The sequence below is a fragment of the Apteryx rowi genome, unplaced genomic scaffold (assembly GCF_003343035.1).
Source record: "Apteryx rowi isolate R43461 unplaced genomic scaffold, aptRow1 scaffold_731, whole genome shotgun sequence".
Taxonomy (NCBI): Eukaryota; Metazoa; Chordata; class Aves; order Apterygiformes; family Apterygidae; genus Apteryx; species Apteryx rowi.
Genome location: NW_020451018.1, coordinates 331,961 through 343,933, shown reverse-complemented (window position 1 = coordinate 343,933; position 11,973 = coordinate 331,961).

Below are 11,973 nucleotides of genomic sequence, written 5' to 3'. Positions count from 1 at the left end.
AAATGCCAATTATTTGCCAACTGGATGATATTTTAAGAGAAAATTAGGGCTGACTGTAACTGATACTGAATATTGTTAAATAGCATTAGGCATATTGAGAAATTGGGTGCACTGAACAACTTTTTGTGAGCATTTTTGCTTGTGGCTTTCCCTTTTCTAGCAACATTACAGTCCACAGCACTGCTGGTTGATTTTTAACAAATTAACTGGGAATCAGGGTGGAATACCTGGCAGGGATACTTGTCCTTTCCTCCAATCAGTGTGGCATGCACAATTAGTGATATGCTTTGCAATGGGTATTGGCAACATGCAGTCACTCCCATGCTGACGAAGGCTATCACTGGAGGAATTCAACCTTCGTGCAGAGGTGGACCAGATGGTTTCTCCGACTGTGCATATTAACAGGTACATGTTGCTGCATCACAGATGTGAGGAATCTGTTTGCACAAGCATAAAACTCAATTTGTGTTGACACAAAAGAACCTGCTTCTGTTTAGCCAGAACCTGATATAAAATCCTCTGAAGTTGCTGGACAGCTTTCCACTGTTTCTAATCAAGTTTGCCTCAGGCCTTACATAACTACAAAATGAAAAAAGCTTCATTTTGAAAATCCGACCTGGGAGACTCTTGGGGTTTTCATTGTTCATATTATTTGAGGAGATGCCCAGAAGCCATCTACTGGTCTAATTCACTTCATGAGCTTTGCCTCTGTGCCCTTGTCCTCCTGGTCCTCTGCTCTTCCTATTCCTGCTGCTGGTGCCAGTCAGTACACACCTTCATAGCTATCTGATGGGAACTATGCTTCAGAGGCATATCACACTTCCAAAAGCTTTTGATGATTTTTCAAGGCCATTTGAGCCTTGTGGCACATTTGATCAGTTCACTTAAGCAAAAAAATCTTTGCACTTTCTGCATATTCCCAGGCTTCTGTCTCTTGAATGACAACATCCATGTCAAAATAGCTGGAGAAATGGCAAAACTATTCACTGAAGTACCATAAATTGATTCAGCCAGACCTTGGAAATTATATTATAGAGATTAGTATTCAGGGCTGACTCAAAGAGACGTTTTTATCCTTCTCCAAAGAGTTGTCCTTGCCTTCTCCTTTGCTCTGCAGCAGAATGACATTCTCCACCTGAGAGTATTTCTGTTAAGGGAGAGGATGTGTCTCAACTTTAAATCTGTACCATTGCAGTCAAACAGAGCAGAAAAGAACTGAAGATCCTCCCATTTCTTCACAGGAATGAGCACATACATTGCTAGAGGAAATGGGAGTTTTCAGGGACAAGTTCTATCCTAAACAGCATGTACTTTCAGAGGGGGGTAGCTTCATTTCAGAAGATCAGAAAGGAGATTCGAGCAAAGCTGTTGGCCATGAAAGGCTAAAATAAAAGCTGCTAAAACAAAGGCTGCTTTTCTTTAAAATATGTTAGCACTGGAAGGTTTCTTTGCCTTTTTCTTTTTAAGGTAAACATTTCTAGCAAAATAGAAGTATATTAGTACATCGATGGACATTGTGCTAAGCTTTCACTTATAAAAGTTTTTTATAAGATAATTGTTTTCAGAAGCAGTTATTCAACTGTTTTCAATTTTTATAGAATATGGATCAACTTCAAAGGTAATAGATGAGTAGGTTGCCTATAGGCATGCATGAGAACTTCAGCTGATGTAATTACACTTCCTGTAGCAAACACTGTTCTTGTCTGTAACATGCTTTTAACATGTGCTAACCCTTTATTTTCTCTTTTTCAAGCTATACAGGAAGTGTAATATAATGTGTGATCAACATACTAATGAATATAAATGAAAATATTAGAGTAATAATAATTCTTCTTTATACCTCACACCATGTGCACTGAAATCTAGGAAAAGCTTCCCATTGAAACCAGTGAATTCTGGACAGAGCCAAAATGGTTTCATCTGCCAGTCAGCAGAGGAGAAATACGCACTTCTGAAGGTCTCAGGAAGACAACAGCCATACTAATTTTCAACCCCTTAAGAGCGTAAGATCAGGATAAGGACTGTATTACCTGCCCCATGGCATACAAGATAGTACGTATTGCGATGGAGGAATTTACAATAAAGAGACATAGCTGGGGAGGATGAAGAGTATGTGACATGCATTTAGGTAGTCTAGAATCCAAATATATTGAACAGAAAGATGTGTATATGCACACATGGACAATTTAAAAGTACCGAACTACTTGACAGCGCTCATCTCAGCTCAGTCGCCCCTCCCCAGTGTGGCACGACCAGTGTGTCAGAAAAGCCTGACCCCAAGCACCCAAACCGAGGGGGGTGAGCTCGCAGCCTTCCTGAGGGAGCTGGGTGAGCCCAAAGCCCAGGCCGCGCTGGGACGTGTGGGTGCAGGACTGGCGGGTGCGGAGGTGTCAGCGTGTCCCTGTCCGCCTGTCCTTGTGCCGAGCGCCCAGCCGGGAGAGGGGCTTCGCTGCTCGTGGGGCAGACGGACAGACCCTTCGACAGTGCACAGCGGTGCCCAGCCACAGCTTGTGCTCGTCTCGTGCAGTCGAGGCTTTCTAAAATAGAGGATTAAGAGTGTCCAGACGCCTGGCAATGTGAGGGACTATTTCAGCCAGGCTGGAAGATCAGTCCAGCTGTTTGGGGCTGGGAGGCTGGGAAAGCTAAGCTTGCCCCCGTCGGCAGCGCAGCCCCCCACGCCCGGGAGCGAATATGCTGGTTCAAGCAGAAGGCAGATCTGCAGCCTGCGCTAGGCAAAAGGACACAAAGCAGGGCTGTAAATAAGGAGCGAATGATTATAACCAGAAAAATGACCTTCAGGAAATGCTTGGCTGCTGTTGCGTTGCTGGCTGCTGACTCTTCTGTTCTGCTCACAGCTTTCCATCTTTTCCCCCCCCCCCTTTCCCTGAGGACAAACACTGGATGAATCCTGAGCACAGCCGCCGGCAGCAGCAGGGCCTTTCCTGGCGCTGGTCTCGCCTGCCCCCGAGCGAGCGCGAGACAGCGAAACAAAGGGACAGCGTGTTGCCGGTTGCCTGCGCCACGAACGCAAAAACATGGTTATGACGAGCCAGCGAGAGGCCGCCGAGGCCGGTCCCGCCGGGCCCCCCCCCGGCAAAGCTGCTCCAAGGAGCGGTGACAAGGTGCGAGCCCACGGTCGCCTCCGCGGCAGGCTTCACATCCCAGCCGCGGCGGGGCTCACTACATATCGGTGGAGCTGCCAGCACAGCCGAGAGTTGGGTTACAGCGCACCCCGGCTCCGCCGGAGGCTCGCAGATGCCCGGCATCTGCCTCGGATGGGTCTGTTTGCCCGTGTGTTTGTCTGCTTGCTGTTAAGATCCCAGCTGAGTGCTTTCAGCTGCTCCTGAGAATGAGCAAAGGAGCAGGTGTCCCAGTTTTTGCCCACGTCTAAAATGTCTCGCAGTTGCCGCAGAGAGAAGCTGGAGTCGGTAGAAGGTCTGAAGCCAAACACCAGTGGTCGGCAAGCGCTCCTTGTGCCAGGGATAGGGCTTTGGGGGTTCTCAGGGGGCAAATTACACAAAAACATTAGCTGTGACCAAATGGAGAGTCTTTGGAAACTCTCTTTTTGTTCAAAACAATATTGTCAGCTTCAACTGGTGTCAAAACTCATGGTTTGCACCTCTCAAAGTGCCAAGATTGTTGTTAAATAAACAATATTTAACCTTTCTGTTCGACATGGGATTTGTTTTTTCCTCCTTTGTTTTTGGACTTCAGCCCCAGGTGTGCACAACCACTCTCCCAAATTTACTGGAAGATTCAGCTTCCACCGTGTGTGAATCCATAATGTCACCTCCAGTTTCTAAGGCTGATTCTCCCATTGCTCCCTTGGTTCTCCCCCCTCCCTGGCCCCRGCCGCCGGAGCTCCTGCGTCTCCCCAGGGCCTGCCCCGCGCCCTGCCGGATCTGCCCCTCTGCCCCCATTCCCCGCTCAGCCACACTGCCGCCAGCTACACGCGCTGCGAGCGGGGACTGGCTCCGGTTGCCCGCCGGGCTCCGCCGGCCAGCGGGGCAGATGGCACCAGGACATCCATGCAAAAGGAGACAGAGCTAGAGGGGGGACGGCGACGCGGGTGCAGAGGCTGAGCAACTGGAGGGAAATCAGCTGGGGCTGGGAAGAGTGGGTGAACATGGGGGTAAAACTAAGCAGAGGAGATGGAGGGGCCAGGCTGGGGAGGGAGGCAAGGAAGAGAGGGGCAATCACCAAAACAACCTCAGGGAAAACCCAGCGCTGATCCCACATTGCTGAGTTTGCTCTGGCTAGTGACAGATCCAGCTGAAGGAGGATGACCTGCAGCCCCACCAGCCCGCAGACCTGAGGGCTCAGCCCTGCCACTCACCCTCAGGAGCATCAGCGTGATGCCACATGAAGCCATTTCTCTTAACAATTCTTTTGAGCCCACCTTCTAAATAAAGCTGGCATTCTGCATTCCTGCATATTAGAACATAAAGTTGCAATTAAAAAAAAACAAAATCCCACACCAGAATTAAGATTATCTATACACATTTAGTTCATCTGCGTGTGTGCTATTCAGATTTTCACGATGGGATCACTTGCTCTCTTTTCCCACAACCAGTGTGTTGAATGAACAAGATGCCAAGGTCGTGTAGGAAAAGACTTCTCTGAGGGATCCCTGCTTTGTTTATGGCAGGGACTGAGAGATGTGTGGGAACTAAGCAGGAGATAAGAGAAGCTGAGCCCATGAAGAAGGCAATTTAATCCTGTCCTGGGTAAATGCTGAGTCCTGCAAGGATCCTGTGTGCTGCTAAATCAGTCTCTTGCACGGGACACTGCAGAGAGACCAGTTGTTGCGTGCCCCTTCGGTGGCACCATGAGGAGGGGCGGACTGGGCATGACAACAAGCTCTTCACCAAAACCTGCAGGATGAGCAGCAGGATCCCTGAGGAATGTGAAACCCAGCTGGGCTTCAGCAGTGAAATAAGTTGAGTGAGAAGCTACTAAGGCAGCCAGCAGGAACATAGGTCCCTGGGTTGTACTCACTCCCACACCATGGAAGGATCCAGAATTTGAATTTGGGGAAAGCTGGCAGGCCAGGGAGTCTCTGCCATGTTTCTGCTTGTAGGGTGGGAGCCTTCCACTATGCTGGCAGATGAAATGTGTGAGCACAGTTTGCTTCAGTTGGTGCTAAGTTAGGCCATGCACAGCTGCCTGCCCCCCAAAATCCGTTTGGTGCTTGCTCTCCATCCCCCTGCCACAGGAGCACCATGCCTGGAATAGGTAAAAGCTATCCAGGCACCATTTCAAGAGGGAGAAAAAAAAAAAAAACCAATGCAGAAGTGTTTTTCAAACTTTGGCAAGAAAACACAGAGATTTAAAAACATGAGTGAAGGTCAGCACAATGACACCAGCCATTGAACTGGGAAATGCTTTTCTTAGCTCAAAGACTGCAAGCCCTCAGACTGGTTCTCCAAAGCAAAGTGCCTGGTACAGAGCTGTGTCCCCCTTCCGCAGGCATTGCGCTGCCTGGTGTGTGCCAGGCAGCCGCGGTGGGGACCTGTGGACGCACACCCCTGGGTGCCACCTTGCTGAGGCTCGAAGTCTAGTTGAGGAGCCTCATGAATGCATGAAGTGAGGGATATTTGACTGAAGACTTTTAGCAGAGTGGCTAAATGAGTTGTTGTTGGTTACTGGTAAGGAAATCTAGATGCAATGTTGGGTGGAAGAAATCCTGAAAATTTGAAGGGGAGCACAGAGATGTAAGACTTAGCACCCAGCAGTGCCCTGCAGACTGTGCTTGCTCAGAAGAGGGTGCAGGAACGGAGTTGTAGGGGAGGTCAGGCACCGTCTGACATGCCATAGGCTTAAAAGCTTACACTGTGCTTAGGTCTATTGATTTTCACACTGAGAAAAACAGAAAGATCTCATTAATAACAAACTCATAATACAATAAAGTAAAATATAAAATAAAATAAACATAAGGCACGTGGCCCCCGGCTGGCATGCCTCCTGCAGGCCCTCTCAGATGCCCAGGCAGGCTCAGCCTCCAGCGCAGAGGGCCTGGGGGCAAGCGGGAGCTTTACAGCATTGCTAGGGGAGGGCTGAGGGACGCTGGAACTCGCTAACAAAGTTCAAAAAGAGGAGTTTTAAACATTTGGAAGCAACCACAAACTCCCCCTCGCTTTCGTGGCAGCGCGTGTGGCCTGAGAAGCTGCACTGCCGCGAGCTCAGTGCTCTGCGCTCCCGCTGGAGGAGCAGGGGCTGCCCGGGCGCGATCGCCGGCTGCCCTCTGCTGCCCCAAAACACGTATTTCTGGCACACCGGGGCTCTCTRTGCTGGGGTAGTAAACACAGTGCAGCTGCAGAATACATTTTTTAAAGCAATTAATACCAAATGACACACCAAAATGCGTAGCAGCCCTCACGTCCGGGGATGGGGATGAGCCCCACGCTGGTCTCTCCGTTTGGGGTCCTTGACATGATTTAGCAGTTCAGCATGGCACAAAATCAAAGCTCTCCCCATGCTGGTGCTTACCAGCTTTGCTAGCTACTTCACCCCCCCTTAAGCTGAGAACACATTCGGAAAAACATTGAAATAATATACAAATATTATGCTAAAGAGCAGGACTGTGAAGAACTAAATGCTCATCTGTTAAACCCTCCAAATAATTTCTCAGTTACTCCAGCAAAAATAACAAGGCAGCGGATGTCAGAGCGAGCCTGGAAAGCCGCGTATCCTGCTGGCCGCACCAGGCTCCGTTGCATTGGAAACCTTGGAGGCAGGGGCAATGGTACGGTACATACCGTTCCCCATCCACTCAACGGCTGCAAATGACACYGTCTGGGTACCACTGCGGGATACGTGTTCAAAGCCCAATGTAAGCATAAACATTTATCGCTTCTGTTCCTTCCAGCTGGTAGAGGCACCTTTAGTTTAGAGAAGTTTGACTTTGTTTATGTCTTGTTACTCTCTGGGTGTGCATGTGCCTGTGCAATTCCTTTCAGATTATTTTTAGCTGGAATAAATCCCCTTCAGTGTACCAAAGAAATTGCCTCAAACAAAAACTGCCAAAAAGGTTTGAGGTGGGGGGGAAAGAAACCATTGTAATCCTGTGGATTAATGTTGGAGGAAATGTCAGGGCCGTGGGAGCAGTAGGCCCAGATCAGAGACCCAGCTCTCCCACGAGGTATGGTTCAGCGCTGCTGGCGCCAGGAGGTGTGTTCACCGCGGACCTACGCAGACAGCATGCCCTTGAGCTCGCGGGCACCACGCGCGCTTCCCTCCGCACCCAACGTGGAAACAGCAGGTTCAGCTTGCGGAGAGGTTGGCTCAGCTTTGGTAGATAGATGTAATTCAGCAGCCTTCGCCGCAGCTGGGTCTCTCAGGTCAGTTTTACTCTGCATGGATGTTCAAATACCTGTGCAATGTCTTGTCAGGAAATGGCTTTGCCCTGAGCACAGCATTTTCTCTTCCCCTGTGCTCTGCTGCGTGCTGCGTGCTTGCACTTTGCCTGGGCGCTGCCCTGCCCTTCAGCAATGCCTGCATTTCAGTGCTGCATGAACCGAGCCCATATATTTATGRGTCACACAAGTCTGTTCCCTCCTTTAGAAGCACTATTACACAGTAAGCTTTCTGCAGGTATTGCTACTCTGCTGCTGCTGCTCGTTTTTCCTCAGTCATGCCCTTACTCTTAGTCCCTGGCTAAGCAGTAGCTTTTGTTGGGTTATGAGGAATAGGTAAAGGTCCCTTTTCTTGATCAAAGTTATCTGCATTGAAAAAAACAAAAAAATAGCCAGCAAGCTTACTGCTGTGCTCAGGCAACACAGCTCCCCATTACAGTTACTACTGAAATAATCTAACTCTGTCCTAATTGCGGTACAAATAGTCTCTGCAGCCAGCGCAGTTACACCGTTACAAAGATAAATTGCAGTGGTATTCTGGCACTAAGCAAAGGGCTAATATCAGCATCCAGAGCCAGCTCTAGCATGAAATAATAGAACAGAACAGTTCATCAGTGATATAAAAACCACCACGTGTCCTGCTGTCCCTGTCTCAGATGCCTTAATTGTAATTTAGCAGCACGCCACAGGGTGCCTGTGCAAGGTAAAGGACAACAACACAGCTGCCGAGAGCTAAGAAAACGTAAACCATGTATTAAAATCAAACAGGTCATTGGAATACATAATATACATTGTCACCTTTCCACTTTGTGTGTTACAAAGCTTGAGATGCATTTGGAGAAATAGTCGGAAACAAATTTCTGAGCAGCCAACCAATTTCCACCGGACAGTTGCTGCACATAGCAATCTTTTACGACCCACTCGTCTGCTGTAGCAGAAGTCCCTGCCGTTCCACAAATAGAGGCTGTGGTAGATCTTTCCAGTACCTTAATATAATTCTTAGGGAGGTTAAGGTGTCAGACGCTAGCTAGGCTTTGGTATCTCTCCTAATAGCATGCTCTGCACTGTCATTTAGTAGAAGAGCAAACCCTGGGGAGTACGGGGAAATTCTACTTCCATATCCTGAAAGTAAATGGAAATATTGCTGTGTTCAGCCCATCTATATCTTGTAGCATTTCAGAAAAGCAGCAGCATCCCACCAAGAGCCCTGCAAACCTTCGAACACATTGAAAAGCTAGCGTGCCTCTTTGGCTTCTCAGAGTTTAATAAAGGTATGTAATAACATTGGCCACCCCAGACTGTTTCAATCTTCCTTCCAATCTTAAATACTGAATTCTTACATGTTTGATTTACAGGCATTTGTCCCAAGAGCAGAATTTCTTGCCAAAGGCAGCACATTTTGAAAGGATGTTCTTAAAATGTGAATGAGCCAAGCCAAGCCTCTGTGACCATTTTAATTGGTCCAGCAGTGCTGTACAGCTAAAAGTAAAGCTGCCACCTTTCACGGCAGGCCAGACCCTATCCCCATCCCCTAATATTTGTGTCCCTAACATTTATTAATTTACCAACATTTTACCAATGTTCATCTTGCTCTGTTTGAGAGACTTACATAAATTCATGATCACATCAGTTAACTCAGCTCTGCCAAAGCTGGTGTAAAGGCTGTAACAGACTGCCCTTTGGGAAGAGACCTGCTCTTTCAAGATGGCACCAGTGGTTCTGAATAAATGAATTTTCACTGATGCCAAAACACTTACTCATAAAGGAAGCTGTGGTATCGGTTGCTAGTGGGGAAGGACCCACTAGAAAAGGATAGTTCATTCTTTGTGCCTATCTATGCTTTCAATATTCTAATAGACCATGAATTGCAGTGGAAATTTCTCAAATATGGCTACATCTGTGCTGAGAAGCCAAATGGCAAAAAGCAACTCATTTCACAGAAGACACCAAGCAACCTTGAAAACAATTTTCTAGTCATTATAGAGCATGACCAGGTTCAGACTTGCAGCTCAGGGGTGACAACTCAGTCTCTTATTACTTCCACCTGCAACCATCCAATCTGTGGCAGCTTTGAAAATACAGAAGCATGATCAAGAGTTACATGACGGTGTGAAATTTCTAGGAATCTGTCAGAATAATAAAACTGTGCAACCTGTAAATAAAATAAATGATGACCTTATTATTAAGTACCCCCAGGACTCACATGGGCAACTCCATCCAGCATGTGGGAAGAGAATAGACTATGAGAAAAAAAGAAAGTAATGTTAAAAGGTAGCAAATAACAAGGCTCGCTTACTGTTGGTCTTTCTAACTCCAACAACAGAAGCAATTAATTTGCATCAATCAGGTCTTTCTCTTTTCTGTGATAGGGATGTTCTCCAGTGTTTTTAACAGCTTGCAAATTCCTATGACTATAATCAGCCTGATCCCACTGTGCTCCCTGTCAGATCCCACAATGGCTATAATCTGGCACCTGCTTGGTACAAAGCTTGCAAGTGAGGCTGGGTGCCCACAGAATAAAAATTAAGTGTGTGCGCTGCAAAGGGGGAGGATCCAAGGGAATTTAGGAGCACTGGTGACAGCCTTTTTTCTTCTCTCTCAGCAAGAGAGTCCTGTCTGCGACAGGTCAAAAAAATCCCCGCTATTGTTCTGCCTTAAACCTCCCTCTTGCTGATGCAGAATTTGACTTGCAGACCCAGAGAGTACAGGGACGCGTTCCAAATAAAATCAGCTACTTCCATCTGTCCCTTTTGGACTACCCAGCTCGCCCCATTGTCAGACTGCTCAGAAAGCAACAAATATTTTCTTGCCTTGTCTAGTTTGCAAATCCTCTCCCTCATCCCTAATTTACATAGATACATTGCCTAGAAAAGCTTTCATTTTAGACAGATAACCTAAGCTCCTCACTCCTTATTCCTAATCCATGGACTCTCCTCACTGCAGAATTCACTGGATCCCACTACCCTGGTGCTGCCTCAAGGAGATGATTCTTTGTGTAGCAGTTTATTCTATAAACTGCTCCAGATACTGCATGTAAACTACTGCAGTGTCTCAGACAGAGATATTAAAGGCTTTAACCTTTGCAACTTTTCAAGAATCTTTGGTCACTTCAGGCAAGGAAGGGACCCTATACTACAATGGACTCCCTTTTACTCATACGGGAAAACATTTTGTCATGGTTTAGGTTGTCTTTGGAACTGTGTGTTAGAACTGGAAACTACTGAATAACAATCAACATTGCTGTCCAGCTAAACATGAACAAACCTATGAACGAGGATCCTCTCCTATCACTGTGCACAAGCTTTGATTCATGAAAACTGAGATGAAAAGAACGCAATTCATATAAAAGCTTGTTTAAAAAAATTGGGCTACGTTAAAAGTAAGTTTTATCTCAGGAATCAAGAGGATGGGTTTAATGGTAGGACAGCTTTTGATATTGGTATAACACTTGTTAGGCCTGTTATTAATTATAATGGCACTTATCACTGTGCTTTCTGTCAGCAAAATGATTTATAGTACTAAATAATCTGCACATTCCTTCAAGTGCTGTTAGTGCCACTTGGCAATTGCAGACACCAAGACACCAAACAGCTTGATCTCTCCTGTACGGCTGGGAAGAGCCTAGCATGCTGTGGGCTCTCTCCCAAAGACATAATAATAATGATGGGGACCGAAGGCGCCACGCTCAGAGATGCAACCAGAAGTCAGGAGTTACTGGCTCCCAGCACTGGGCTCCACTCACGGCTCTTTTAACAAAGCCCTGAGTAGAGTCCAGGAGAGGTGGACCAACCCAGATGGATGACATCAAATGAAAAAAGGGAAGAAGAACAGGCTGTATCTGCAGGTCAAATCCCACCATTGCCCGTGCTGTAGGACACTCAGTTGCACATTCCCTCTGCCCTGCATTGCATCCACCTGAGCAGGAGACAACCAGCTCAGCCAGGAAAAAACATTTCCTGCCCAGAAGGGAAACCAACATCGGCAGGTCCAAGAGCGCAGGGCCTGCAAATCAGAAGAACTGGCAGATTGGTAACAACACAGCCAGCGCATCATCTTGCAAACACTTTCCATTTAAGGTGGGAGTCATCTCACCTGAGCTTAGCTGTCAAAAAATGGGGTGTATAGTCCATGCTAGTGGGCTGGGTTCCTTTGATAGTCAATAGAGAAAAATGTTCATATTCTTCACAAATCCCACTGAATACCACCCTGAGGAATGTATAGAGATGGGTATACGCACAGCTGTGCATATTGCATAGGTAAGTCCACTCTGTCTGTGTTTCTTGACACCAGAAAGTGAATTTATCACTGGTCACAGTGAGAGCTGAGGCAGAGACTATGTCTACTGCCTCATGGCTCAGCCCACTCATGTTAGGGAACACCACAAGCCACCCAAGCATGAACAGCAATGCACAGAAATGTCAGTGCTGCTGATTTCAATCCTGTTCACATACTATGAGTAATAATGGAAAAAATTCTTGCAATTAAAATGATAGCTTTATATCATACAGACGGGTGTACTGAACAATGAACTAACATTGCATTCAGAGTCAATCCATAGGAAAATAGGGAAATGACTGAAATCTTGTCTGTGGTCAGGATTCAAAGCAGTTCACCCATT